The sequence below is a fragment of the Cotesia glomerata genome, linkage group LG7, assembly GCF_020080835.1.
Source record: "Cotesia glomerata isolate CgM1 linkage group LG7, MPM_Cglom_v2.3, whole genome shotgun sequence".
Lineage (NCBI taxonomy): Eukaryota > Metazoa > Arthropoda > Insecta > Hymenoptera > Braconidae > Cotesia > Cotesia glomerata.
In genome coordinates, this window is record NC_058164.1 from 3,189,561 (window position 1) to 3,217,054 (window position 27,494).

Genomic DNA, 27,494 nt, shown 5'->3' on the forward strand with positions numbered 1-27,494 from the left:
AAATGAAGATATTAATTACGGTAAAATGTAGAATTAAACCTGAATTATTTAATTTAATACGTACACATTCAGTGAGCGATCCCTAAATAATTGACTGATGAATTAGCCATTAATTAATTATTACAGATGATGCAGGTTTATAAATAGCAATAGCAATTATAATTCTAATTACAGAAATAAATAGAGGATTTTATTTAATTCTTTTTGCACGACTCATGATGCGAAGCATCAGAGAGTGCTTTACGATCGAAAAATTTTTTTCGCCTCATTTTAGCAACTATTTTTAATATTATAGCCTTGTTAGTTCACGGAATCAAGATATTTTGCATACTATTGTCGAGATAATTTAATGGAGATTAATTCCATACTTTCTAAAAATTGATTTACTGCAATAGAAACGGAAAAAAACATCAAAATAGGTCAAAAAATTTTCCTGTCCGTCATGTATGAAACCCCGGAAACACTGTAACTTGTGAAAAAATCAATTATTTGAGTTAAATTTTTTTTTTAAATTCTAATCGACGATTGTAGGTCACTGAATGCGAATGGTTAATTAATTCAGTGTCGTTTAATTACAATTAATAAAAAACGAAAACTACAAGACTGTATATCTATATATATCCATGTAAAATTAACATGGATGGTGATATATCTATATCTATAGATATTATGTACATTTTATTCCACCAGGGGCGCTTGTGCAGTACCTTCCTACTACAGCTGTTTTTTCGGCAATTAATTTTGAACGACTTAAGTTTTTTTTTTTTTTATATTTCATAATTAAATGAGCATTATGAGTCGTGCACTTTTGGATTTTCCAAACTTTATCTATTTTGTTTTAAAATTTTCGGAATAAAAAACAATTCATTAATATTCAATAAAAAATTTCAGAATAAACTGTAAATGAAATTAATTTATTTGTAATATTAATATTAATAATAATAATAGTAATATTAATAATAATAATAGTAATATTAATAATTTGTATTATTAATATTTTTTTCTATGGACGTTTAATATAAAATCATTAAAAAATTGAAAATATTATTAAAGTTATTAGTAAAAATTTTTTGTATATTTAAATTTTATTTTGATCAATTTATATTTACAAGTTTACTTCGGGCATAAAAAACTTAAAGAAACAAATCTTTGTAAATTTTTATTTATTCATTTTATCTATATTATTAAGAGAATAAGGAAAATTTTGTATCCAAGATAGTCATATGATAAAATCGGTTTTTTTTAGTGAAATTTAGTGTCATTGCAAAGGTCTTGATTTAAATTTGTGTCTTTTCAAGGTTTCATATCATTCTCACCGATAGTCAATTTATTATGATAAGTATTTAGGCTGTATTCAAAAATTCTCTATTTCGAGATACATAATTAAGAAATGACCTTGTATCTTGTGAAATATTGACATTTTTAAAGATATAAGCTCATCTCTACATTACACTCATCGAGACCTTTCATTCGAGTACCCACATCAATTTTTCATATATTTATATATATTACATACATGTATATATGACAAATATATCAAAAATGCATGTGGGTACTCAAATGAAAGCTCTTGATAAGTATAACATCGGGATGAGCTTATATCTTTAAAAATATCAATAATTAAGAACTGACATTTGTTATCTTGTCAACTAACGATATTTCTAAAGATATAAGCACATCCCGATGTTACACTCATCAAGACCTTTCATTTGAGTACCCACATCAATTTTTCATATATTTATATATATTACATATATGTATATATGACAAATACATCAAAAATGCATGTGGGTACTCAAACGAAAGCTCTTGATGAGTGTGACATCAGGATGAGCTTATATCTTTAAAAATGTCAATAATTACGAAATGACCTTGTATCTCGTGAACTATTGACATTTTTAAAGATATAAGCTCATTCCTATGTTACACTCATCGCGACCTTTCATTTGAGTACCTACATCAATTTTTCATATATTTATATATATTATATATACGTATGTATGAAAAATATATCAAAAATGCATGTGGGTACTCATATGAAAGCTCTTGATAAGTGTAACATCGGGATGAGTTCATATCTTTAAAAATGTCAATAGTTAAGAAAGTAAAGTGCAATTTAACAAAAGTTATTATTTAACCAAGCAAAATTCTATTTGTTTCTAGCCCACAATTCTCAGCAGTCACATAGTGACTGCAAAGTTGCTAGATTTTATTGTTAAACAAAGAATTGAATTTCAATTTTCTATGATTGGATAGAAACTTTTTCCTAATTTTTTTACTGACTAAAAGATGTATTTACAAAAATTTGACTAATTACCTACGTTAATATAATTAAATTTCACTACTTTTTTCTCAAATAAATTTTCAAACTATTTTTTTACCCAAAAACAGTCAACAACTGTTAAAAAAATGCAAAACCTCCAAATTTAAATTTACGAGGTCGCAAGTGAGTAGAATCAAGCTAAAAAAAAAAATAAAAATCATGTCTGGATCCCCGGAAAAATAAAAGATAATTTTATATTTCATAAATATTTAACGCTCAAGGTTTTGACATAATTCTAGTCTAGTGAACAAATTTTTAGTATTTCATATTCCATAGATGATATTCTAGAAGGCATATATTCTCGTTTATGACGCCAAGAGGTATCTATATGTTTTTGAGGCCCTTAAATTTATACATATGTACCTGACATTTTGGTGAATAACTTCCACACACCCTCAAACGCCGGCATATATATATATATATATATATATATATATATATATATATATATATATATATATATATATATATATATATATATATATACGCATTAAATTTATACGAAGATACACAATATCAATATATATACAACATGTAACATGCAACATATAACATAGTTGTCGCGTACAACCGGGTGAGGTCGCGTAGGTTGTTCCGCGGTAATCTAATTTGCTCTTCATCGAGGATACAAACCTATTTAGCTTGTGCCGCTGACTCCATTTCCCTGTAGAAGGACCCACACAAGTGCAGAATTATCGTTCGCTCTCTCTCATTCTCGTGTTGTCGCATTTAACGTGCATACGTGCATGTTCATTGAATTTCTCTTTATTTTTAAACTATTTTTAGATTTCCCTGAATTTTTAGCATTCGTCGCTTCAAATCGAGTTAATTATCCTTGCATACAAAATTAGGTCAACTTTTTTGTTTTAATTTTGTAATTTTTCTTTTTTTTTTTTTTTTTTTGGCTACTAAGATATATTTTTAAGTATATACATTGTACATGTAAAAGTAATTTTCTTAAAACGCTTTAAAATGATACATGTGAAATTTTTTTTCCAGAGACATGGAAAAATTATTGGATGTGGGATTTACGTAACCATTTTTGATGATATATGCATTAGAGCTTGTCAGCGTTATTTAAAATTTTATCGCTCTTTTATTGGATATTGATTTATTCGAAGTTAAATCACCCGCTTTGGCTTTTAGTTTCAGAGTTTTGGTAATCTTTTTAAGTTTTTACTTTACATTAATATATACGGTTGGACTTATATTAAGTGTCAAACTGATGTTAGTTATAGCTGTTAAAAACTTGTAATAGGAATTTACGAAATCATTGAGAAAAGTTTTTTTTTTTTATCATACTGATGTAAAATTAACAGGCATATTATCATTTTTTATAAATACAAATTAATACTTTATTAATATACTAACAACCTGCAGTCACTATGTAACTGCCGAGAATTGTAAACTATAAATAAATAAAATTTTGTTTAATTAAATAATGACTTTTGTTAAATTGCACTGTACTTCCTTAATTATTGATATTTTTAAAGATATAAGCTCATCCCGAGGTTACACTCATCGAGAGCTTTTATTTGAGTACCCACATGCATTTTCAGATATTTTTCATATATACGTATATATAATATATATAAATATATGAAAAATTGATGTGGGTACTCAAATGAAAGGTCTTGATGAGTGTAACATCGGGATGTGCTTATATCTTTAGAAATATCGTTAGTTGACAAGATAACAAATGTCAGTTCTTAATTATTGATATTTTTAAAGATATAAGCTCATCCCGGTGTTACACTCATTAAGAGCTTTCATTTGAGTACCCACATGCATTTTCATATATTTTTCATATATACATTTATATAATAAATATTAATGTATGAAAAATTGATGTGGGTACTCAAATGAAAGGTCTCGATGACTATAATGTCGGGGTGAGCTTATGTCTTTAAAAATGTCAATATTTCACAAGATATAAATATCTTGTGAACAAATTTAACAAACTTGTTAAATTGCACTGTACTTTCTTAACTATTGACGTTTTTAAAAATATAAGCTCATCCAGATGTTACACTCATCAAGAGCTTTCATTTGAGTACCCACATGTATTTTCATATATACATATATATAAATATATAAAAATTTGATGTGGGTACTCAAATGAAAGGTCTCGATGAGTGTAACATCAGGATGAACTTATATCTTTAAAAATGTCAATAGTTCCCAAGATTCAAGGTCATTTCTTAATTATATATTCAGAGATAGAGCATTTTCGAATGCAGTCTAAATACTTATCATAATAAATTAACTATCGGTGAGAATGAAATAAAACCTTGAAGAGGCACAAATTCAAGTCAAAATCTTTGCAATGACACTAAATTTCTCTATAAAAATCAATTTTATCATATTATTACCCAGAACACAAAATTGACAAAATTGTTCTTATTCTCTTAATAATATAGATTCTCAAATTTTAATTATAATCCTAAAAAAAAATTTTAAAATAACTTTTTTCATTTTTATTAACAGGCTTTAATGACTGAAAAACCTTTCTCATGATTAAAAATTTTTTTTTTTTATATTAAGCTTCTAACTTTGACTAAAAAAATTATATACCTAAAATTTGAGTAAATAAATATAGTAACATCTTTAGAATATAAAATTATTGATATACTTAATAATTTCCAATTATAAATAAAAACAACGAATTTAAATTTCTATTGTAAGAATGGAGAATACAGAAAAATTCAAAGGCTATTTTTGACTCATCAATTGCGCTTGAACCTCCTTAGCTCGTGGAAAAATAAATAAAAATTTTTTTCTTGAACCTAATTTAATGCCCTCCTGAGCTCTGGACTCACTTGTAACATTAAAAAAAAAAAAAAAAAACAATAAAAACAAACAAAAATAATTTCCGTAGGAGTATCGTCCCTTTGTTCTTAAAATAAACGAGCGTAATTTTTCAGGCGTGTATAATACGATTTTAAAAATTTCCAGGAAACGTTTGAATTTATTTAGATGTCCCTTTATATTTGTTAATTCATCACCATCACTGTGAAGCAAAGAATTTTTTACCCGGTTAATTTATTACCCAACTTTTTCACGGCAAGGCGCGGGGTAATAAAAAAGTTGGTCAATACATTTTCTGGAAAAGTTTAGCCCGGGAATTGTCGAAACGAGCAAAAACATGGAAGCATTTTTAGTAGGATCAAACGAAGTTGAGCTGCTCCTTGACGACGTGGCTCAGGCTGATAAAGAGAAAGAGAGAGCTTGCTGAGTTAGTTTTGAAATAAAAAATTTTAAGTACAGTCTAGTGTACATATATATATTTATTATATAGTATATATAGCGTGGTCTGAAATAAGTAAAGAAAACTAAAGCTAAAGCAAAGGGATTTTTATACTCAGTACTTTTGCCCCTGATCCTTTTACTACTCCGTTCTGTTGCAAAGTCTGCGGTCGCGGTGCGCAGAATAGTTCAAACCTACGCAAGGGGTGTGAGTACACCGGCTGTGGTTCTGAAAGGGCAAGCTGGTTGTACTGAGTCAGGTATATAAAAAATTTTCGAGACCTTCTGCTGCTCGTTAGCGGGAATTGTGAGCCCTTTGTATTAATGAGACAAGTCATTTCGATGTAAGGATTCGACTCGGGATTTATTATCCTTGATTATGTTGGAAAGGAAAATTTTTTTGAAAAGAAATTAAGATTTAATTTTTATTCTCAATTACATAACTTTAAAATTATTCTCCATTCAAAAATAATTATCGTTGAAATAATTGATTAAATTAATTACAAGAATTTTTATAGAATAAATTATTTTTCAAAAAATTGACATAAATGTTAATTTTTTGAAAATTAAAAAAAATAAAATTAATAAAATAATGCTGTTCTTGATTTTTATTTTATAATAACAAAAACTTCAATAAAAAAAATTAATTAACAAAACTGTTATAAAATGAACTAGCAAACTTGCAAAAAATTTGACGAATTTAATTTATAGTGACCTATTTATTTCATTTGAATAAAAATATCCTCGATTTTTCAAAGAATTTAATAATTATTTTTTAACATTAAAATAATGAATTTTTTTTATTATTTTATTTGAATACCGTAAAAAAATTAATGAATTTTATTTTTAGTGACCTATTAAATTTATTTGAGTAAAAATATCTTCAATTTTTTAAAGAATTTAATAATTAATTTTTAAAATGAAAATCATTAATTGTTTAGTATTCTTTTTTAATAAAAATTAAATTAAATAAACTAAAAAAAATTTACGTGTGACTAAAAATAAATCAACTAAAATTGATTAATAAAAACTAGCAACCTTGCAGTCACTATGTGACTGCCGTGACTTGTAAGCTATAAATAAATAAAACTTTACTTTATTAAATGATGACTTTTGTTAAATTGCACTGTACTTTTTTAACTATTGACGTTTTTAAAGATATAAGCTCATCCCGATGTTACACTCATCAAGAGCTTTCATTTGAGTACCCACATGCATTTTTGATATATTTTTCATGTATACATATATATAATATATATAAATATATAAAAAATTGATGTGGGTACTCAAATGAAAGGTCTTGATGAGTGTAATGTCGGGGTGAGCTTATATCTTTAAAAATGTCAATATTTCACAAGATACAAGGTTATTTTTTAATTATCGACATTTTTAAAGATATAAGCTCATTCCAATGTTACACTCATCAAGAGCTTTCATTTGAGTACCCACATGAATTTTGATATATTTTTCATATATACATATATATAATATATATATAAATATATGAAAAATTGATGTGGGTACTCAAATGAAAGGTCTCGATAAATGTCATGTCGGGATGAGCTTATATCTTTAAAAATGTCAATAGTTCACGAGATACAAGGTCATTTCTCAATTATGTATCTAGAGATAGAGCATTTTTGAATACAGCCTAAATACTTATCATCATATATAAAAAGGCACAACTCGAGATCAAAACTTTTCTGATAATACCAAATTTAACCATAAAACTCCATTTTATCATATAAATACACTGGCTAAAAAATTTTGGTTATTCTCTTGATAACATTGATTATTTTTAAGAAAATTGACAAGAATCTTGAGTTTTTCGTTTAAAAAAAAAATAATCTTCAATGAATAAAATAAATAAAAAAGATCGTTCTAATTTTAGAGAGAAATTTATAAATTTTTTTTTAACTTTGTTTTATGCGCGGTCAACAAAAAAAAGCCCCTACCATTTATCATTTATAAATATGAAAGGATAATATTCTCGAAATACAACTTTGGTGTATATGTTCCCGACATTCGCGGGTCTCTGATAAGAAAACTACCGGGTGTGCTACCAAAAGATATAACGTGTACGTGTTTTCATACAAATACCGCCGCAATGCGAAAAACTTTTTCACGTACGCGAAAATTTTTATAGCTTAAACACTATTTTTTTTAATAACAAGAATATAAAATTCTTTGGGGCGAAAATGAAATTTTTATTATTATCACAATGTATCATGCGAGGTAAGTGTTCTTTGTTAAATTAATTGAAAAGTTTTGTCGAAACCTTGTTAATTTCCTGGAGTTTTTGGAAGAAGAAGAAGAAATGAAGAGATGGGAGAGGATGGGGAGTTATTTATAAATCATGTATTAGTATGTATTCCTGATATATTGTACAAATAAATAACTAAGGGATTCGTTTATAAGAAAACTTTTTCGCAGCTGCTACTCGCGTAACTTTATTTAATTTATGTTATTTTCGAAAGATTGCTAATTAAAGTGCCTCAATATTTTTTCATATTAAACATTTTTGGAAATTTGTGTAATTGATGGCGGTTAAAAAGTTTTATTTTAATATGATTTATAAATTATTTAGTTTTTAAATTAAACCTGAATTTTTTACATTTATTTTTCAATTCTCAAAAAAAAAAAAATAAATGTTTTTTTTTTAAATTAAAAATAATTTTTCAATGCTTCGGAAAAAAAAAAAAAAAAAAAAACTTAAATGTAAATAAATGAATAATTCAAATAAAATTAGTTTTCGTAATTGCATAAACTATAACGGTTGACTAATTATGTTCCACGATTTTATAAACTCATATAAATAAATGTAATGTCAATGTAATTAGCGAGTTTTTCACGACAATGAGACATTAAATTAACCAACGTTGAGCTTAATTAAGCTTGTGTATCAGCTCGAATTTACGATGGAGAGTAAGCTAATTAAACATACACACAACATAAAATATATCAAAAATGTTTTAAAAATGTGGAGTTTCTTGCATGAGTGAACTAAATGTATATATATATATATATATATATATATATATATATATATATATATATATATATATATATATAAATTAATGTTGATTAAATTAACGTAGAATAAACGGACGGTCAAATGGATGCTCACTTGACCGAAAAGCTTGTTCTTTCTTGGAGTACCGTCCAGCCGTCTGCTCTCGTACGGGCTGTACTACTCGCTGGTCAACGAACCGTGCAATACTGGAATCGCTCGGTTCGCTACGCAAACTTTGAACTGCACTCGAAAATATTTCCGCTGCTTTTTTCACTTTTTCATAAATTATAAATCAAATATTTTCTTCTATGATTATGATTATGAATTTTATCAACAATAATCTATATTATTAAGAAAATAAAAAAAAAGTTCTTTCCAGAATAGTCATAGGATAAAATCGGTTTTTTTTAGTGAAATTTAGTGTTATTGCAAAGGTTTTGACTTGAATTTGTGTCTTTTCAAGGTTTCATTTCATTTTCACTGATAGTCAATTTATTACGATGTATTTAGGCTGCATTCGAGAATGCTCTATCTCTAGATACATGATTAAGAAATGACCTTGTATCTCGGAAACTATTGACATTTATAAAGATATAAGCTCATCCCGATGTTACACTTATCGAAACCTTTCATTTGAGTACCCACATCAATTTTTCATATATTTTATATATTTATATATATGAATATATGAAAAATATATCAAAATGCATGTGGGTACTTAAATGTAAGCTCTTGATGAGTGTAACATCGGGATGAGCTTATATCTTTAAAAATGTCAATATTTAAGAAAATACAGTGTAATTTAACATAATTAAAAAATAACCTTGTATTTTGTGAACTATCGACATTTTTATAGATATAAGCTCATTCCAATGTTACACTCATCAAGACCTTTCATTTAAGTACGCACATCATTTTTTCATATATTTATATATATATATATATATATATATATATATATATATATATATATATATATATATATATATATGAATATATGAAAAATATATCAAAATGCATGTGGGTACTCAAATGAAAGCTCTTGATGAGTGTAACATCAGGATGAGCTTATATCTTTAAAACCGTCAATATTTAAGAAAGTACAGTGCAATTTAACAAAAATTATTATTCAATAAAGCAAAATTTTAATGTTTCCTACCCTGATAGAAAAACAATCTTGATTCAAGAAACTTTTTTTCTTCAAAACTTGAACTCTTGAAACTAGATATAGATATATTTCTTCCAAGAATTGTTGTCTCTTGGTTCAAGATAAGCGATAACATTGATTCAAGATGTTACCGTCTTGTGTTAAAAATGGCTTTTTTTTGAGTCATTAATTTACTTATTTCCAAGAAATAATTTTTTTTTTTGGTATAATAATTAAAGACTATTTAGTTTTTGAAATATACTTTGATGAATTATTTTAAGTTTTTTAAACGATAATGTTATTTTGATTAAAAAACTTAAATATATCGATTGAAGATAATATAGCTCTTAAGCCAAGAAAATCTAAATCAAGACAAGAAATTCTTAAAGCAAAATAATCATTTGTCTTTCAAAATAAATTCTTAGATCAAGAAAATATCTCTTGAGTCAACATAAATTTTCTATCAGTGTAATTCACAAGTCACGATAGTCACATAGTAATTCCAAGGTTGCTAGTTTTAAATAAATAAACTACAAAAAAAGTATTTATTATTTAATGGCAAGTGATAAATGTTTAGTAACACTGTTAGTGCTTAATGGATTTGACAATTTGCCCTTACGCTTGCACGGAGCGTCACAAGACTCGATTTTCGATACTCGATATTAATTATTGTGGAGTAATGGCCTGCGAGTTATACGCCGCTATATGGGGAGTATAAATGTCGGCACGAACGTGAACATGAACTCTTCAGATATATTTTAGTCGCTTGCGTACTATATACTATTATTATATACACTATAGTACAGTAGAGTCGGGCGCCATAAATTCGCCGGCGTCACACTGTCACGTGACTCCGGCGTATGAGCTATGACGTTCGCGGCAAGGTACAGTATGTGTACCCGTAACAATAACTGTGACATTACAACTCGACACTAGGAAACGGATAGTGGTCATAGCTTCTATTCGGTGTGTTATAGATACATGTACTTCCTATACGGTATTGGCTTCTAAGATCGCTAATGAGGTTTCTTACTGATTTATTACTAGTAACAATAACAATGTTAGAGCCTTTCGTTAAACAAAGCCACTCAATTATAGTATAGTATAAAACTCTATACGCTTCTGTTGAATTTAACGAGTTTAAAGTGTAAAAAGTAAACTGCTAAAAAACTTTTTTATTTATCGAGCTCAACTTTTAGTTTTTCCCATTGCTCATTCTCATTCTTATAATTGTTAAATTTTTTTTTTTTTTTTTTATTATTTACGAAAAAATATTTAAATATTCATAACTTAAATCTTGAACTATTTTTAAATTGAAATTATTATTACGGGTATAAAAATTCTCGGGAAATAAAGTTTTCGTAATTACTATTTAGTCATAACTGAATTCATCGTGAGCGAAAAAATTCAGGATAATATTATTTAATTACGGAATGAAAAAAGAAAAATAAACACTGCGGGCGCACTTCATTAAACTTTACCAGACGGAGAAAAAGTAAAAGAAAGTACTTGATGAGGAAGCTTCAAATTAAAGTTCTTAAGCCCCTTCCAATGAAAATATCTCATTTCTTTCCGTCTGATACTCATTCCTGTTTCAGTTGAATTCATTCAATCTACCCTTTTTCAACTTTAAACCTTGTGTATAAGAGCCGTTTTCATTCAGCTTACATCATTCTAACCACATTAAACTGATCTTTTATTTACGTTATGTCTTCTTTTTTTATTATGTTTTTATTTTTTTTTCAAAACGAAACTTTGTAAGTAAATTGAGCAGACATTGGAGTTTATTAATACTTAACTTCTGTACGGATTCGGTATTGTTTAATATAATTTCGAAAACTGAAAGGAGAGAGATAAACTAGCAGATTTCTATCAGATGCAGTTATCACTGGTTCTTAAGCTACATTTGTACGTAAGGTTTGACTCGAGGATAATTTGTGTGATGCAGAATACGAAGTAGTATGTATGTATATATTCAGTATGGCATAGAGCAAACTAGTAACATTTAACATTTAATGCCAGCTTTGATAGCTTTCCTACAGCTTACAGCTAACTTAGCCTCGCGTAATACCAATTATATTCCTTGCATTCAAACAAGTTTGCATTACCTTGTTATTTTATTGTTGTATTACGAGACGAAAGTTTAACAATGTAATAGTATAACAATTGAATTATTATTCAAAATAATTTATATAATAGACCAAAAGTACTTCTAAATACATATTCATGGAAACTTTTGGGTTTTGCTAATTTTCTGGGGAAAATATTGAGATGTTTTAATCGTGTTTTGGTATCTAAGCTCGACAAAATAAAAAAATGATCATACGGCCACTTTCGACAATGATACACGGAGAAAAAAATTTTGCTATAGGAACTCTATAGTAGTTAGTTAGTTGTAAAAAGTTCCAGTAGGTTAACGTATTCTTATAGTAACAATACCGTTTAGCTCCTGCAACTCTAAGGTAAAAGCCCCAATTATTGACGGGGGTCTAAATATTGACACTCTAAATTATTTTTAAATATATTAAATTATCTGTAATAAGAATAACGATCAAATAAATTTTTATTAAATTCTAATTAATTAAAAAATTGAAAAAAATCACATTCAGTTCAAAATATTAACTATTAATTATTAAAAAAAAAATAAAGTTAGCACCAGTTCATCAAATCAGCTTACGAGCGTCTATTTTCTTAACAACTTTGGTTAGAAAAGCATTTTTTTTAACTGCCGAGTTTAAATTAATTTTTTCATGTAATTATATGATCTATTTTTTTTTTAATTAACAATATATGAAATATTTATAAAATTAAATAATCGAAATTAATTAAGCTTCGTAAATTCTGATTCAAAATGAATTTAAGATTGAAATTTTGACACAAATAGAATTAGTTTTGAGATCAATCTAAATTTTAAATTGATTTGTAGATAGAAATTAGCACGTCTATAGAATTTTCAATCATGCTTTAGAATTTTAATAAAAACTTAAGAATATTTTATACATAAAATAATCCTAAATATTTTTAAGTCTTTATTAAAATTCTGAAACAGGATCGAAAGTTCTACAGGTGCGCTAATTTCTATTTACAAATCAATTTAAAATTTGGATTTATCTCAAAATTAATTCATATTTGTGTCAAAATATGAATGTCAATCTTAAATTCATTTTGAATCAGAATTTTTTTTTGCACGGGTTTATGATATTTAAATAATAGGAGTCAATAACTAGTTCATAATTTTTATGGTGAATCCCATATTGACAGCCAGTCGACAGCGCTATGACGCCTTTTTTTTTAAGTATAAAATACGTTGTGTACGCGATTATATTCAAGGCTTTTAACTGTCAAATAACTCGGCGTGTTTTAGTGTTAAATAAGTTTTTAAATAAATTGTTATATTTTTCATAATAATTATTCATTCATAGAAATTATTATTAATTAACTTTAATAATATTGATTACTTTATATCAAGTTTTTGATAAATAACAATATAACCAAATGATTCGACGCATGTGCAGTAGGGGCGTCAATAATTGGGGTTACGGTACGTCAATAATTAGATCAATCAGTTTTTTAACCCGTCAATAATTGGTGTATCCAGATCATACATTTAATTATTTAAAATTAATTAGTAAATATCACTGATTATCATTTTAAAAAAAGAAATTGATTAGTTAAAACATTACTGAAGACATTACCACAAACAAAATTCATCGATATTTATATTTGATTGCTTAAAAAAAATGAAATCATAACTTTGTCTCTTATATCGTCAATAATTGGGGCTTTTACCTTACATCGTTGAGCTCTGAGAGCTAAACGTTATTTATCTCTCACAACTCTACAGGATCGTTCTGAGACTATAACAAATTTTTGGAAGTCTGCTTAATAATTTTTTTTTACGATTTAGCATTGATAATTTAATAAATACATGCGGCAGAATGAATTTATATTCCCAAAAATAATTGTATGTGACAAATAAGAATAGTATTATAATAGAAATAAAATAATAATAGAACTTATATTATAAATAAAAATTATTTGTAAAATAAAAATATGGTCGTCACAAAATTATCTTATTTTCTTAATTATATCAATAAATATTGGACATAAAATCACTACCGTATATGCACGAGAAAAGATAAATGAACGAAAACAAATTTTATTTTTTGTTAAATGGGGTCTTTTTAATGTATTCCGATAACTTATCACTTATCACAATATATTCAACTAATAAATTAAATTAACACTCACTGCAAATGAACCTTGAAAAACCATAAATACAAAACTGTTCTAACGAAATTCAATTTGACAAAAAAAAAAAACCTATTTTCTTAAATAAATAAATTGGGAACTTAATTGTCCTCATATATTTTTAATAATATAGATTAGTAACAAAATAATTATGTTTGGCATTTTAGAACGTTATGAAATATGTCAGCGCACTCCACTACTGCGCAACGTAGAGCGCTCCCGACTATACCGTTTGGCTCTGAGAACAATCCCGTAGAGCTCTGAAAGCTCAACAACATTGAGTTATCAGAACTAAATAACATTTTGTTACTGTAACTCTACAACGAACAGTAAACTGTGTATAGTTGTGGTAACTCTACAGTTACGTTACCAGAACGAAATTTTTTTTTCCGTGTATAATGTACATTGTTTTTCCTTATCAACGCAGTAGAATTATATACAATAACCACGGACACAGCATTAACACAGTTAACATAGGAAGATTTATTTCTTTACTAGCCTTCAAAAATCGACACAAGTTTTTCAAGATTTCAGTCGAGTAATTTATCAACAACCCAATCATCTATATCGCTATTATTATTAATTCACTAATTTATGTAATTATCACTATTTCATCACCAAAATTGTAAACAAATCCACTCGTAAGTTTCAGACTTGGTTATGCGTGGTGGCGCTGAAGGCGTCGTGGATCGTGATAATCACGATCCGTTTCGCCGTAGTAAGGAAACGTTTCTTTATGATCACAATACGTTTTTACATATTCACATACCACGGCAAGTGAATATAAGAATCCGAAGTATTGAGTATATCAGGTTATAATATTGTGAAAATGACAATACTGTTTTAAGCTAATCACAATACTACGTTCACGATCCACTGGATCCCTACAATAGCAATACTTTTTTCTCCGTGTAAAGATATTAAGAATAACGGTTCCTGGTTGACGGAAAAAAGTCTTATTGACGTCTAAAATTCAGATCCCCTTCAGCATGAAACTATTTTTCCCTCATTTTATTTCTTATTTTTCGTTGAATTTAGCATCTGACTCGCATTCTCCAACACTTCATCGCACGGGGATGCAGCCATCCTGGTTGACGTGTCTGAAAAACCCGGATATTTATTCCAGTCGCGTTTTCAAGAGCACCCTTCTATCTGCGTGTACCGATACTACTACATTACACCAGACGATTCTGCCCTAGTATACTATTTGCGGAGTTCAGTTACTGTTACTGTGGATGAAAACATAAAAAAACATTTCAATGCATAGCATAGTGTTGATGGATTCTTCATTTTATTATTTTTATATTTATACTTTTCTTACTTTAATACATTTTTTATGCTTTTTCGTTTTATACTTTATTTTATTATTTTTTATCCAGTTGGGCGCCATAACTGATATTGTTGTTTCTGGGTTCTATTTTCCAGCGTTGTGTTACAAAGTCCGGCTGAGAATATCAAAGTTTCCTAATGTAATAAAAATCCTCGTTTTGCCAACAGAGAGAAAGACGGACCAAAAGTATCACTTGATAGAAGTAAATACATAAATAAATAAATAAATAACAGTATAATGGAAAATGCGAGTTGTTGAATTTAACTCAAAGATTATTAATATAATTTTATGAGATTTTCATTTTATGCAAAAATAATTTTAATATGAAAAATTCTGTGTTATGTCAACATATTTTTTTTTAAATGAAAAAGTTTAATTCAATGGAAATAGAACGGGATGTTTGAACAAAAAATGCAAGTATGTGTATGATGGATTTAATTACTACCTTTGATACCACGTAAAGAACATTAATCACTCTTTTCATTGAAATACTTCAAATAAAGAGAGTTTTTTTCGATGTTATTTAAAAAAATTAGGAAAACGGTTGACCCTGAAGGCCATCCCTGCAACTTCCCGCTAATTCCGTTAATACCTGGCCGCTTTTTTGAGCTCTTCGAGCTCAAAAAGATACCTTTTCTATGCTTTTGAGCTCTTTGAGCTCAAAAGTCTGATAGAAGTTTCATAGAACACTATTTTTTGAATGTTCATACCGCAATAGCTTTTGAATGAATGAACCGATTTTTACGCGGTTGGCGGCATTCTACGTAGTTTTTTAAGCCTTATAAATAATTTTTAAGTTTCAATTGGTCAAACTAGAAATTTCGGAGTAACTCTGAAAAAACACTTTTTTCGGTTTTCTTTCGTTCACGATATCTCTCGAACGAATCAACCGATTTTGACCGGATTGGCGGCGATCGACGTGGTTTTTCAAGGTTGAGAGCTAATTAGTTTTTGGAATCGATCGGTTGAGCCGTTTAAAAGTTATCCCAAAAAAACCACTTCAGAAAAAATTATTTTTCCTACTTTTTTTTAGATTTCTCCAAATTTCCCAAAATCTATCGGTCCGAATCGGTTCAAGTTAACAGGAAATCTAAGTTTGGCGAAGCCCTTTCGAATGGCACCAACCGCGATGAAATCGGTTCAACCGTTCAAAAGTTATAAGAGGTTTACATACTTACACACACACACATACATACAGACATAGTGACACCCTCGCGGGAATAGTCAGGAAAGCTTCCTAGGACCTCAAAACGTCGAGATCTGATGAAAACTCGATTTTCGAAAAACGGGGTAAAACCAATAACTTCCCAATTTTTGAAAATTTTCAATTTTCTTAGCGGGAAGTTAAAAAAATGTAATAACTGGAAAAAATCAATTAATTAAAAATCTTTCGATCGAGGTACATCCAAAAGGTTGAAAATTATTAATTAAAAAATTAGATTTTTTTTATTTATAAAAAATTAGATTTTTTTATTTAGGATAAATTTACCAGTTGTTGACCGGTCACCAATTAGTTGACCGATGTATAAAAAAGTTAATTAATTAATATTTTACAAGGGTGTTTTTTTCTTAAAGTATTAAAATAAAAAAATATAGCATTTAATCATCATAATAATCATCGACTAAATAATGTATCATTACCGCAATTTAAATTCTTTTAGCTAAGTTTTCAAATTTATACAGATGTTTAAAAAGCGCAAATTTTTCTGTTTTTCTTTTCCAATTTTTTTCTCTTTTTTTTTCATTTTTCTCAAAATGCAAGTTCATTAAAACATTACTGTTTACACTTTTTCTTTTATATGTAATATAATCTTGTAAAAGGACGTTAAAGTTATTCTCTAGTGACCCTGTTATTGGCTATTGCTGTTGGGTCTTTATGTAAAGAAATAAATAAATAAATAAATAATAAAAAATTACGCAATTCATTGCGCAGTGATTATAGCTTTAAAAAAATATTCTGAGTTTGTTTACAACGCGACCAGCCATAAAGCGGTCAAAAATAACTAGCGCACAATTGGGAGGTGAGTGCATTTCATCATTAATTTAGTGATATTTATCGGCATAATACAAAATGTTTTAGTTTTATTATGTTAATTAAAGATCAGATTCCAACTTTTATCGAAAAATATAGTAAAATTATCAGTTTTAATATTATTTTAAAACCGGTCAACTATTGGACCCGTCAGAAGCCCATTACCCAGTAAAAAATGCATGGTCATCTATTAGACCCTCTGATTTTATCACAATCCAATTAATGACCGTATATTTATAATACAAACTTCTTAACCTCAAAATTAAATCTGTCAACTGTTTAAAGTACTTTAGTCATTCAATGGCTGCGTTCAAGTTTACTAAGTTCTTAGCAGATCTGAGCATATCTTGTAGCAACAACTTAAAATAACTATATTATTTTTTTTTTAAATCTATAATAAAACAATGCAATGTATATTTATTTAAGTGTGTCTAAAATTAATTTTTTTGGTAGATAAAGTCAGCCTTGCTCAGAACTTAGTAAACCTGAACGCAGCCAATGTTTTGTAAATATAAAAATAATGATTATAAAATGTATATTTATAATTAAAATAATACTTAAAATCTTTTATAATTATTAAATTTTATTTTGTTCTAATTTTTTTCGTGAACGGTTATATCAACCCGCATGAAAATACTATATATCGTTAAAAATATATTATACAATATATTGCATATAAGTGATGAATATATGGCGGCGAAATTGTCTATATTGAAAAGTATAACTTTATTCTATATATGGAACCATGTATTTTAAATAATATATTCATTAATATATGGTGATCCATATATTGTTTAGTATATATCATCTGCTATATTACCAAATACATAAAAACCATATATAATATATCATGTACAATATATGAAGAATATATGTGACACCATATATTTATCGATACATTATTTTAAGTATAAGGTATCATTATATAAAAAGTTATACCGATACACGTATGGATCGTGCATACATGAAGCAAATATATTGATGAATATATGGTTTATACATGAAAATGATATATTTATTTACAATATATTTTTTTATATCATTGTGGCAAAATTATAGATATGATTTTATATATCGTTCCATATATCACATTATAATATCAATATATTTAATCATATATTTTGAAACATATAAACCTTTTCCAAGCGCGTAACCTTTGGCGCGTAACCAAATGATCCGGGTTCGAGTCCCAGTCTGGGCTGTCTGAATTATTTTTTCGGTCACCGAAAAATTCCTACTGAGTAAGGTCCCTCCTCCCCCCTTTATCCTTTATTTCCCCAGTTCCCAAATTTGTCTTTAATGACAAATTTAGCTATAAATTATGGTTTCCTTTTTTAAGGAACGAATTATTAGAAGAAAAAATTGCTAAGCAATTAAAAGAAAAAAAGAGTTACAAGCTAGTAAAAAAGCTTTAATTAAAAAAAGAAGAAGAAGAATAAAAAAATTTCAAGTTAATCAGAAGAATTATCGTCATCAAAATGAATTTGTGATTATTTGTGACCTAAGAAATTGTGACTTTATGTTAATTATTGCTATTATTTATATTATTTTATAAAAAAGTACGATTTAAAATTATATTGGAAGTTTAGTTTTATTAAAGATGTCATTAATACTTCAAAAGTACTGGATAAATTTAATTACATACATGTAGTTTATAAAATTACTTATAATTATTTCAGCGGTCAATTAATTGGAGAACGATCGGTTATTTATTGGGTTTCTTCGGTCAATAATTGGTGATTTTAGTATTTCAAGATTTAAATAACAAAATTAATATAATTTTGTTAATTTTTATTGTAAATAGTTATTAATTATTATTAATTAAGTATTTAACTTTAATAAAATCCATTACAAATTGTAGTTAATAAGTTAATAATTTTTTTACAGCTTAGTACAGAAAAAAAAAACCTTAATCGGTCAATAATTGGTGCATTTACCCTATAAAAAATTAAATTAATAAAAAAAAGTTATTAAATAATTTTAAATTTTAAAGAAAATTTGGATTTAAAACTTTCATCTTTGTACTAACACTCGAAAATATTGTGACGTGCATCCGATGTTGGCCAAAACGTGTTTGGAATGTATACAAATGTATGCCTTCTTCTCCCATTGGTGGTAAGTACTAAGGACAGGAAGTGAATTCCAGTCAATATATTCAGAGAAGGGTTTTCACTTTGATCTTATTTCTATCCACTAGCTTTTTTACGTGCAGTAAAATATCAGGTTTTAAAATGGGTGAATAGAACGGAGAACAAGTAGTAGTACTCAGTGTACTCGGACGATATGACGGTGAAGAAACAGGACCCAATACCGGGAAGACATTTTGTATCGCGTGTCTTGCACCTGTGGGATATCATCCCGCTGTATATTGAATAAAAGATGAAATTGCTACTTGAATTTTAAATTCCTCCTTTTTATTCTATTCTAATAGATTATGCAACGACTTGTGTGTCTATGGATATTATGCCGTCAGATTATTCATTAAATTAGGCTTAATAAATATAAAATTTAACTGCGCGATCTTTTATCGTTCGTGGTAAATTTTTTAGCTTGTTTGTAAAAGGTAAAGTTTTTTAGTACGAGATCTAAGAATTTTATTTTTTTAAGAGCTTTTTATATTAAAAAGTTACTAAAATTTTTTTATTAATTTACTTATTTATAAAGAAAAGTCACATCAGTTAATATTTTGATCAGTGTAGTGACCCCAAGTTGTTCTTGACCGTTTAAATAAAATAAAAATAGATTGTCAGTGTTTGACTCAGAATTAAATTAATTATCAACGACTATTAATGTAATAATAAATCACAAACGGTTGACCTGTAAGCTGACCCTTATCACGTTCGCTTTTAATTTTTACGCTTTTTGTTTCATAAGTATTCATACTTGACCTAAATTTATAATTAATTATATGAGCAGTAGATTGTCAATAACATATTATATCATTTTTCCGCTTAGTTGTAATCGCACGGAAAAAAGAAAATTTGAAAAAATACATTGTAAATAGTAATGAGTATCCCGTCGTATTAAAAACTAGAAAAATTCCAGTTCGAAATAAAATTTTGTTTTTTCATAAATGAAACTGTTATTTGAGTGCAACAAGTTTACTTGTCGCACGCAATTGACTGTGAAAACTGTCAATATTAAAGAAGTGAGATTGACATTACAAAGTTCATACTTTTAGAAAAAGTCAAAATAATTAATTAATATTGAGCTGTCTAATTGTAGTAAAAATTAACTTAGTAGAAATTTGATATTTTGATAATTTTTGTAAAAAATAAATTATGACAAAAAAAAATTTTTTATGATTAATTTTTTTTTTTAAATTGACATGTAGGAATTTTATGAAATAAAAAATTCAATTTTTTATGAATAATTTTTTGGAACAAATTTGTTTGTTAATATACTATTTCTAAATTCAAACTTTGAATGTTAATTTTCAGAGCTTTCAATATAATATTTACATTTTACAATATTATTCTTACAAAATCTGTAATAATTACAATCTGAAACTGTAATTTTTTTAGTTTTCATCACGGAGCACCACGTTACAATATTTAATGTAATTTTTCTAGTTTTCTTTTTTCCGTGCACATAAAATTACTATAATAAATTTGATTGAATATTAATCATTTAATTTTATCGTCAATAACTACAAAATTTTTTAGAATTGTTTTATTTTGGTATTGTTACATTTTTTATCTTTTAAATTGACAGTCTGATATTATTTTTTTGAATAAAAAGCTTTATAAATCTAAATAAAATTTTTTTGTCAGTTTAAACTGTAAATTTTTCTTTCATAAAACAAATTTAAAAAAAATATAAAAAAATCAGTTACTGTTCCAAATTAAGCAGCTGTGTTTGTAAAAATAAATAGTAAAAATCATATCTCAACAAATTTTACATTTTAAAATCCTCGAGGAATTAAATTAGCAGTAAATAAATATTAAAAACAATTTATGATTTATTCAATAAGTAAGATTTATTATAATAACTCATGAAATTCCTTCAAATAAACAATACATTGCCTGTCTTAACCCAATTATTGCAATAATTATATCTGTAGGTTCATTTCCATGTGCACTGTCCTTCACTACTCCAAAATTTCCAAGGATTGACTAGCCGACACACAAATTTCTCATTACAACAGCCATATATATGTTGTTTCATAACATGGCACTGTTATTTAATATTATCTAATTAATAATAATTTAAGCAATCAAATTAAAAAGAATAAAAATTTTAAGCTCACCCATTGTCCCTCACAAGTTTCTTCTTTTTTGTCATCAGCCGCCAATGTAATAGTCAGTAAAACACCGAGAATGAAGAGAATTAAAGTTATTTTCGACATGGTGCGCAGTTTTTATTTTCTGATGCTCTACGCACTCAATCTCCGCATTTATAATAATTTTCCGGTTTGTGGAGGGACAGTCGAAAAAAATTGGTTGATAAACTCGAACAATCACACTCTTGAATTTTGTTTCTTCATCACTAATTGGTTCAGAAGTTTATCTTAATGATAAGATATTAAATACTTGAAAACAATTACTTTTATAAATTAAAAAGTAATTTTTTCTTTAATTAATAAAATTTTTATTTACAAAATCTATTGAATGAATTTTCGAATTCTATTTAAAAGTAATTTAAGTAATAATTTTTTATGCGATAGATATAATTAAAATAATATGAACTAGCAACCTTGTAGTCACTATGAGACTGCCGTGACTTGTGAACTATAAATAAATAAAATTTTGCTTTATTAAACAATGACTTTTGTTAAATTGCACTGTACTTTCTTAACTATTGATGTTTTTAAAGAAATAAGCTCATTCTGATGTTATTCTCATCAAGAGCTTTCATTTGAGTACCCACACGTATTTTGATATATTTTTCATATATACATATATATAATATATACAAATATATAAAAAATTGATGTGGGTACTTAAATGAAAGGTCTTGAAGAGTGTAACATCGGGATGGGTTTATACCTTTAAAAATGTCAATAGTTCACAAGATATTTGTTAAAATGCCCTGTACTTTCTTAACTATTGACGTTTTTAAAGATATAAGCTCATTGCGATGTTACACTCATCAAGAGCTTTCATTTGAGTACCCACATGTATTTTGATATATTTTTCATATATACATATATATAAATATATAAAATATATGAAAAATTTATGTGGGTACTCAAATGAAAGGTCTTGATGAGTGTAATGTCGGAGTGAGCTTATATCTTTAAAAATGTCAATATTTCACAAGATGTTTGTTAAATTGAACTGTACTTTTTTAACTATAGACATTTTTGAAGATATAAGCTCACCCCGACGTTACACTCATCAAGAGCTTTCATTTGAGTACCCACATGCATTTTGATATATTTTTCATATATTCATATATAAAATATATGAAAAATTTATGTGGGTACTCAAATGAAAGGTCTTGATGAGTGTAATGTCGGGGAGAACTTATATCTTTAAAGATGTCACGGCTGCCCAATTTCGAAACACAGTAACTGACAATTTTAAGATTTTTTAAAATTTTTCTTATTAAAAAAAAAAGTTTACGCGCCAAATTCATAAAAAATTGGATTCACAAATAGAAAATACTTGAATACAAATATTTTTAAGAAAAATTACTTGAAATTAAGGTCTAAAAGTTATAAGAAATGCAGCAATACTGAAAAAAATCAGGTATAAAAATTTTGCAGTTACTGTGTTTTAAAATTGAGCAGCCGGTCAATAGTTCACAAGATACAAGGTAATTTCTTAATTATGTATCTAGAGATAGAGCATTTTCGAATGCAGCCTAGATACTTATCATCATAAATTGACTATTGGTGAGAATGATATGAAACCTTGAAAAGGCATAAAATCAAGTCAAGACTTTTCCAATGATACCAAATTTAACCATAAAAATCCATTTTATCATATAAATACACTGGTCACAAAATTTTGCTTATTCTATTAATAATATAAATAATTGCAATTATCATCATAATGTTTAACCTGATTAATAAATTCCCATAAATTATTTTTTTTTTATTAACAGTGACCTCAATTTTTTAAAATTCAATTTATTATTAATAAGAAATAAAAATAAAATTGAAAAATAGAAAAATTGTCAGCGTTTATTACCACTCCGCATTAAAGTAAAAAAATAGATCATTTAATGTCATATAAAACTCACTACAAAAAAATGTCGTACTACAGTTACTCGTAAAAGACAAATGATATTATTTTAAACAATTAATTTCATGAAATATTTCTTTTTTAATTTATATTTTACAAAATTAAATTACTTTAAATTTTTTATAAAAATCTAAAAATACATTTTAAGCAATTTTACCTAAAGGTAAACCTTTAAGGATTACAAAACAAACTTCCATTTTGTATAAACAAAATAATATCGGATATTTAGCACACAACCGTTGAAATAAAACGGATCCTCGGTACACCAGATCAGAAGAGTAGAGTGCTGAGAGAGGAAAACCAGAAGGTTGATCCCTTTCCTTGCACATATCTTCTTACACTGTACATACACGTCCACCCATGCGTGGTAAATGAAAGCTTCCTCGCGTCATAACTTGTAGCTTTGGCAAACAACCTGGGAGTTAACCATAATCCAGTTTATATAAATATAAACACATAAATAGTTATTTACTATCCAATGAAGAGCAATAAGATTTGCATGTACATCTGCACAAATCCAGTAATTACAATGCGTTGATTACAATTCCATGTATGTCTTTTTGTTGATTTTTTTTTCATTTATTTCAATAAATATAAATGCTACCTTTAATTACAAAAAAACCTTTTGAAAATTCAAGTCCAGCTAATTATAATTTTTTGTTTATTATTATTAATAGTTAATAATACCCAAAAATACAGACATATTCAATCCGCAAGCTCTAATTGTAATTTTGAAGCTTTAAAAAAATATTACTATTTTTATGATACTCAATAGTCAAAATGACCATGAAATAATAATAATGAATAATAAATTTGAGTTTTAACAATTTATATTCATGAAAATTTTCCATGAATAATTACAAACTTACATTTCAGCAATTTCGCTAAAAAAATATGATGACATAAATTAGGAAAGAAAGTTCAAAGGTTTTTTTACTCGTGATGCAAACACACATGAGATAATAAAAAACAAAAAAATAAAAGAGACAATGTATATTCATTTTAATACGTGCATATGAATAAAAATAAAAGATCTGGTATCTACATTTACGCAGTGACCGCACATGTAAAAAGCGTTGTCACTCATCTGGTGCTACACACACAATTCCCTCGAGATGACATAAAAGAAAATCCTGTAAAAAATGTGTGCTTATTGTATGTGTTTTACATTTTTATATAAAATATTTGACTGTTTTTTACTCATTAATTAATATTCTATTAATTGACATCAATTATTTTAAAATGAGAATTTATTTTTTAGCGATCCAGAAAAGTTTTTTCTGGTGATGAATTTCATAAATATTTGTGTAAATGTTTTCTCTGTAGAAAGTTTAATGGTGTAATATTATTGTTACAAAGCATATTTACTTACAAAAAAAATTTTATAAATTTTTATAAGAAACTTGACATGGCTTTTTTAAATTTATTATGAAGAGATAATTGTTTTAAAATATGAATTTAATTATAAGAAAAATTTTTTTTTCAATTTCTACAAGTAGAATTTTTTAATAAATTCTCTTTATAATAATTGATTTATTAAAAAAATCCCAAAATTATAATAAATATTTATAAATTTAAATTCAAGATAAAATTATTAAAGTATTTGTGAGTAATTCAACATCAAAATCTAGTTTCAGTTAATGAAAATTTATTTTAATCTACCCGGAAAAAAGAAACCTGTAAAATTCACTCGGATTCCGGTTAATTTTTATAGTTTCAAACAGTACAGCAGACATTGGGATGGCACAAATGTAAATATTACAAAACTTGATGTAGAATGTGTAAAAGCCACAATTTATAATTTAATATCGAAAATGTGATTAGTAGCCGTCACTATTCTGTTCTCATCTTAAAAAATTACAGTTTCAAACAGTAAAAATTTCCGTTTTAATATATAGTCTATACTATAAGAAGGGGAAGGTTTCACACTCGGAGAATTTAACATTTGAAACAGTAAAAATTCTACTTTTAAAATATATATTTCCCAGTTCAAGCAAATCAATAATTATAGTTTGATTTTTAGCGTTGCGTTTAAAATTTAACATTTTACTTTGTAAATATTGACGTTGCTAGTATAGAAATTTAGTAACTGTAGTTTATATTTTTTACATATCATGCGATCATTTTTTTAGGTACGAAATGATAAATATCAAAGTCAAAATTCTTAATTATTATACTTTAACATTTTGGACTTTCACATAGCGAATATTACTGTTTGAAATAGTATTTTCTTCCATGTAAATAATAAATTGTAGCATTTAAATGATAGATATTATAAAGTGATTGTTAAAATCATGATTTTACTGTTAAAAATGGTAATTTTTTCCAGTTGATCATTACTTATTATAAATCAACTATCATTTATTACAGTTTTTTTTTCCGTGTAACATTTGAAACAGTAAAAATTCTACTCTTAAAATACATATTTTACCAGTCCAAGCAAGTCAATAATTATAGTTTGATTTTTAGCGTTGCGTTTAAAATTTAACATTTTACTTTGTAAATATTGACGTTGCTAGTATAGAAATTTAGTAACTGTAGTTTATATTTTTTACATATCATGCGATCATTTTTTTAGGTACGAAATGATAAATATCAAAGTCAAAATTCTTAATTATTATACTTATTATAATTATTACTGTTTGAAACAGTATTTTCTTCCATGTAAATAATAAATTGTAGCATTTAAATGATAAATATTATAAAGTGATTGTTAAAATCATGATGTTACTGTTTGAAATGGTAATTTTTTCCAATTTATCATTACTTATTATAAATCAACTATCATTTATTACAGTTTTTTTTTCCGTATAACATTTGAAACAGTAAAATTCTACTCTTAAAATACATATTTTACTAGTCCAAGCAAGTCAATAATTATAGTTTGATTTTTAGCGTTGCGTTTAAAATTTAACATTTTACTTTGTAAATATTGACGTTGCTAGTATAGAAATTTAGTAACTGTAGTTTATATTTTTTACACATCATGCGATCATTTTTTTAGGTACGAAATGATAAATATCAAAGTCAAAATTCTTAATTATTATACTTATTATAATTATTACTGTTTGAAACAGTATTTTCTTCCATGTAAATAATAAATTGTAGCATTTAAATGATAAATATTATAAAGTGATTGTTAAAATCATGATGTTACTGTTTGAAATGGTAATTTTTTCCAATTGATCATTACTTATTATAAATCAACTATCATTTATTACAGTCTACTTTTTTCCATGTATAACTCCGTACTGAATATTTTCCGGAGTCCACCCCGCTGAAAAGAAACTTCAAATTTACTCCATACCCATATTCCTCTATTTCTTTACTCCGGTACTCCAAATTCACTACCGAATTTTACAGTGTATTGTTTATAAAAGTACAAATAGCCAAACTAAAGCAATCTTTGGCAAAAGAAGAGAATGTAATTCAACACAGAGTTCTAACTTAGAGTACGAAAACACATGTTGGGCTTCAACAAATAAACCTTTTGTTATTCTGTACTTTATTTATTTAACAATACTGTTATAGTGCTCTAATATATACACAGCTGTACAGCTCAGAGTAAAAAAAAAATATATATATATATATATATATATATATATATATATATATATATGTACAATTGTGAGTGAGTAAAAATGAAAACCGTGGAAAAACGCTACTAGAAAGTAGAATAGAAAGAGATATTTTTCATTGGGAGTCTGGACTAGCACACAGCAGTACCTGCTGCGGCTTGTGTGCTTTCAACTGTTATTTCAACGAAAATTTCACCACCGTACGGCCCGTATCCTCACCAGAGACCATACTGTTGTCACTACTCTATATATCTATATCTATGTACATATACAGCGATAGTACACAGAGTAAAGTAGTGTGCAGGGTGCAGAGTCGGGTATCCAACCAACGATATTGCTGCAATTTTTGCCACGAAACCCTCACTCAAGAATAAACGATCGGG

The 27,494-nt window shown here is 26.9% G+C and overlaps 1 protein-coding gene and 1 long non-coding RNA gene across 3 annotated transcripts in view; both read right to left on the reverse strand.

Moving 5' to 3' along the window:
• The window catches only part of LOC123269526 (kin of IRRE-like protein 2), a 187,727-nt gene that overhangs the window by 77,405 nt on the left and 82,828 nt on the right, over positions 1-27,494 (reverse strand). The gene's annotated exons all lie outside the window — the stretch shown is intronic.
• LOC123269532 lies at positions 21,296-21,755 on the reverse strand. Its single transcript, XR_006510445.1, has 2 exons — positions 21,592-21,755; positions 21,296-21,518 (listed from the first exon to the last, which is right to left on the reverse strand). It is a non-coding gene; the product is annotated as an uncharacterized LOC123269532 (long non-coding RNA).